The following is a 5288-nucleotide window of genomic DNA, read 5'->3' as shown; positions in this document are numbered from 1 at the left end:
GTCATCCCTTTCTTATTTCTCAGTTCCACCCAAATAACATCCCTGGACATATTCCCAGAAGTATCCTACCCAAATACAGCTGTAATGTTATCCCTTATCAAAAAGGGCACTCCCCCTCCTTTCTTGCCTCCCTTTCTATCCTTCCTATTGCACTTGTATCCTGAAACATTACTCTGCCAGTCCTGTCCATCCCTGAGCCATATTTCGGTAATTGCTTTGATATCCCAGTCCCATGTTCCTAACCATGCCCTCAGTTCATCTGCCTTCCCTGTTAGGCCTCTTGCATTGAAATAAATGCAGTTTAATTTCCCAGTCCTATCTTGTTCTCTGCTTTGTTCCTGCCTGCCCTGACTGTGACTCGCTCCTTTTCCCAACTGTTCCAGTCTCAGACTGGTGTCTTTTCTCACTGTCTCCCCATGTCCCTCTTCCCCAACAAGTTTAAATTCTCCCAAGCAGCTCTAGCAAATCTCCCTGCCAGTATATTAGTCCCCTTCCAACTCAGGTGCAAAACATCCTTCTTGTACAGCTCACTTCTACTCAAGAAGAGACTTGAATGATCCAAAAAAAAAAGTGAATCTTTCTCCCCTGCACCAGCTCCTCAGCCACACATTTGTCTGCTCTATTCTGCTATTCCTACCCTTACCAGCTCATGACACTGGGAGTAAGCCAGATATTACCCTTTTAAAATGCCTGCCTAACTCCCTATATTCCGACCTCAGAATCTCAGGTTCTCTTCCTATATCATCAGTTCCAGTGACCTCCTGTTGATCCCTCTCCCCTTTGAGAAGATCCTGCACCCTACAAGATATCCTTGATCCAGGGAGGAAACACACCATTCTGATTTCTCACTGTCAGCAGAAATGTCTGTCTGTGCCTGTGACGACAGAGTCCCCTAACTCAAAAATCAATCGCTTGATACCTTGTGTACCCCTTGTTACATTAGAGGCAGTCTTGGTATCAGAAACCTGGCTGTCTGTGCTAAATTCCCCTGAGAGTCCATTATCTCTACACTTTCTAAAATAGTTTACTTGTTTATGGCTTTTAAAAACAAAACTGCATCAGACGGCCATTCGCCCTTTCAAGCTTGCTCCATCATTCATTACAATCGTGGATGGTCACAAGCAAATACTCAATTCCTGCTTTCTCCCCACCCCCCACATATTCTTTGATGCCTTTAGTTCCAAAGTGTGAGCTCCATTGAAACCATACATTGTTTTGGCCTCAACCACTTTCTGTGGCAGAGAATTCCACAGGATCCACACTTCCTGGATGAAGAAATTTCTCCTTATCTCAATCCTAAATGGCCCAACTCATGTCTTCAAACTGTAAACCCTGGGTTCTGGCCTTCCCAGACTTCAGGAACATCCTTCCTGCACTTAGTGGGTGGCACGGTGGCACAGTGGTTAGCACTGCTGCCTCACAGCGCCAGAGAACCGGGTTCAATTCCAGCCTCAGGCGACTGACTGTGTGGAGTTTGCACATTCTCCCTGTGGTCTGCGTGGGTTTCCTCCGGGTGCTCCGGTTTCCTCCCACAGTCCAAAGATGTGCAGGTTAGGTGAATTGGCCATGCTAAATTGCCCGTAGTGTTAGGTAAGGGGTAAAGGTAGGGGTATGGGTGGGTTGCGCTTCGGCGGGGCGGTGTGGACTTGTTGGGCCGAAGGGCCTGTTTCCACAGTGTAAAGTAATCTAATCTAAAATCTAAAAAATCTAGCTTGGCAAGTCCGGTTAGAATTTTTATACGTTAGAACTCTAAAGGATCTTCACTTATTCTTCTGAACTCCAGCAAATATTATCCTAACTAATTTCACCTCTCCTCATACATTTGTCCATCATCCCAGGAATCAGTCTGGTAAACCTCTGTTGCATTTCTTCCTCAGATAGGGTGGCCAAAACTGCAGACAATATTCCAGATGAGGTCTTACCAAGGCTCTGTACCATTGCAGCAAGACATCCCTGCTCCTGTACTCAAATCCTCCCACTATGATGGCCTAAGTACCATTTGCTTTCTTCACTGCCTGCTGCACAGGCATGCTTACCTTCAACAACTGAAGGGATATGGGCCAAGTGCTGGCAAATGAGACCAGATTATGTTCGGACATCTGGTCAGCATGGACGAGTTATACCAAAGGGTCTGTTTCTGTGCTGTACAGCTCCCTATGACTCTATAGCTGATACACAAGGACAGCTAGGTCTCTTCACACATTCTCTTCTCAATTTCCACCAATTAGACAGCACCTTCCTAACACCAGCCAGAAGGACAAGGGCAGCAGATACATGGGAACACTACCCCTCCAAGTCACTTACCATCCGGACTTGGAAATGTATTGCTGTTCCTTTATCATCATTGGGTCAAAATCCTGGAATTCCCTCCTTCAGTGCACTGTGGGTCAACTCACAGCATACAGACTGCAGCAGGTCAAGGAGGCAGCTCACTCCCATCTTCTCAAAGGGCAACTAGGGACAGGTAATAAATGCTGGCCCAGCCAGTGATGCCCACCTCTGAAGTGAATAAAAAAAGTGAACAAATTGGCTGCTTCATCTCGTGCCCAACAACAACGATGACATTTTAAAAAGAAAAGGAGTACTCCATTGGCCGAGAAATACTTTGGGATGCGAGGTCATTGTGCAAGGCACTATGGAAATGGAAACATTTTCCTCTTTGTGCCAAACCGACCTTGCAATTGACAGAAAGCAATCGTGGGATATCCTTGGATGTTGATCCCAGGAATCTCAATCCCAGGCTCCTTGCTTCCAGTCCCACACTGGCTCATGAATGCTGAAAGAGATCACAAGATGCAGTAACAATGCCTCTCTCTGGGCCAGAAGGTCTTGGTCCAAGTCCCACCTGCCCCAGAGGGGAGTCTGAGCAACAAAAGAGAAAAAAAGGGCAAGGTGGTGAAAACAGTGCGGGGCAGCAATGATACATCGTAAACACGTTTTGCAAATTCAGTTTTCCCATGGTTCCTCCCCCGCGCTCCCCCCAATTATTTTTCATTCTTCCATCAGTGTGGTACTTTTATGAGTGAGCTTCGTACACCAGTGTGCACAGGTGCAGGAGGCTGGAAACTTGCATGAGACAAGGATGTTGGATGGCAGTATAACTCCAGGACATGCAATTCATCCAAACTCCACTGTTATACCCAATGTCAACAGAGTAGGATCAGACTTATCCTGAATGGACTGAGTGACAGTATACAACAGGGTGGAAGGGCCCAAAGCATTTTGCTCCCTGTCTTCACGAAGACAATCCCTTCAATAAAACCAACACTGAAAACAGACACCAGCCTAGACCTTGCAATCCAAGTGTCACTTTTCTGATGTTTGAACACAGCAGATCAACTCAGTGCCCGGGGATGTGCAGGTTAGGTGGATTTGCCATGGGAAATGGAGGATTACAGGATAGGGTAAAGGCAGTAGGTCTGGGTGGGATGCTTTTCAAAGGGTCAATGCAGACTTGATGAGCTGAACGGCCTGCTTCCACATTGTAGGGATTCTATGATTCGACAAACTCCCCTGGAAGTTTACCTCCATCTACAGTGAGTTTAACTAGCTTCTGACTCTCAGCACCCTGACCAAAGGCAGTCTGTTAGCAGGAAACCATTGATTAATTCCATTTAACTTCCATCAATAACCCAGTGGTGGGACTACTAATGACATTACAGTAAAGAGCTTCCTCACACAGGACTAACTGCACTGAGCAGGTAATTAATTCGATGGTCCTGTAACTAGTTTAGCAATTCCTTGCAAACAATCCTGGAGCTGACAGATGTTAGAATTTACACAACAACATGTACAACGGCAATAGAATGTAATGGATTACTGAGAGTGGTCAGGACAACACTTGCTATAAATGCTCTCTGGACATTTGGAAACAAAAGATATTTTTTTTTCCTTAATAATTTTAAAAGAAAAGTGTAAACAGGTAATCACCAGCCCCGTAAAAGCATATTGACTGAAACCACAGCAGTAATTGTCACCAGTTTCTCCCATTCCCCAAAATTTTAACTCAAAAATAAACCACTTCCCAATTTTCTATTGCAAAAGTGGTCTCTTTAAACTAGATTGGTTTAAAAGGCTCAACTCAAAGCATTCGCAGGGCAGTGGTCTTTAGATGTTAATATTTATACAGATTTACGGGCTGTGTGCGCTGTTAAAAAACTTCATCATCCCCTAACATGTATTTAATTTCAACAACTGAAATGTGTGTTTTGACTCTATACAAATGCAGACACACAGAGTCTCAGAAAGCAGCAACTGTTTGGACCGAAGTCCCAGGCTCCACTCTGCTTTGGTCCATCAGCCTTCATTTCATTAACTATTTCAAACACGCACAGCACAGGGGTCCCCAAAGACAGTTACATGCAAATGAGAAACTAACAGTAGCTTAAGAATACTCTCTTTTCATTCCTTTATTTCAGTTAAAAACAAAGCTACTGCCTCTCACTGTCGCCCGTACAATTAACACGGGGGACAAGTGTGATAAGAATAACGGAGATAGCAGTGTTCCTGCTGCCGCGGAGATGGTCAGCGCCGTTGTGACAGAGTCACCAATGAACCCAGCTCTAACAGGGCGACATTCACAGTTAAAGCGCTACTTACAGACCAGGCTCTGTCATACAAGCTGCCGGGAACAGCACGGGTACGGAGTAGTGACCGCACATCCTTCTCTCTGTCTCTCGGAGATTAACAAGGCACTTGCACAGGGGAAACCTGACAACCTTTCACTACACAAAACAAAATCTCTCAGAAACAAGCTGTAAATATAAATACACGCAATTCAGCTTCCTAACAGCTTGCTTGTAGTCCCAGATAACAACCCAGACAGTTAAACACGGCTCTGAAATACAAACAGTACAACACTGACACTTCCCTCAACTCCACAGATTTCCTCCCAGCCAGTATCCTTACCTCTTGCCTGAGAAATAAGATAACACACTACACCATTCCCAGTCCTTCTTCCTACACACCAGCATAGAAAAATTCTACAATTCATTTGCATTCCAAAATGCATCACATGACAGAGACTTCCCCAATAGTCATGAAGCATTATCCCAAAGACACTCCCCTCTACTTTAGGGTCAGATCCATACTAACAGGGCTGTACCACTGCGCTTACAAGGGGTGGCTGCAAAGAGACATTTAATGTCTTTTATTTGCTTGTTATGCCAGCCACATAAACAGCAACTTGCAAAAGTGATACACCATAGACTGGGGCTGACTGAGGTGATAACACAATTGGACCATTTTGCTCCTGGCTCCATTTATACAAGAGCTGCAGACGCACAAAG

At 45.1% G+C, this 5288-nt stretch overlaps 1 long non-coding RNA gene across 1 annotated transcript in view; it reads right to left on the bottom strand.

Moving 5' to 3' along the window:
- The window catches only part of LOC122540475, a 37997-nt gene extending 32958 nt beyond the window's left edge, over positions 1–5039 (bottom strand). The window contains exon 1 of the long non-coding RNA XR_006309318.1: positions 4909–5039. This is a non-coding gene — a long non-coding RNA (uncharacterized LOC122540475). The remainder of the gene's footprint in view (positions 1–4908) is intronic.
- Between the last annotated feature and the right edge of the window lie 249 nt (positions 5040–5288).

The sequence above is a fragment of the Chiloscyllium plagiosum genome, chromosome 34 (genome assembly GCF_004010195.1).
Source record: "Chiloscyllium plagiosum isolate BGI_BamShark_2017 chromosome 34, ASM401019v2, whole genome shotgun sequence".
Lineage (NCBI taxonomy): Eukaryota > Metazoa > Chordata > Chondrichthyes > Orectolobiformes > Hemiscylliidae > Chiloscyllium > Chiloscyllium plagiosum.
This window is presented reverse-complemented; position numbering and strand designations above follow the sequence as displayed.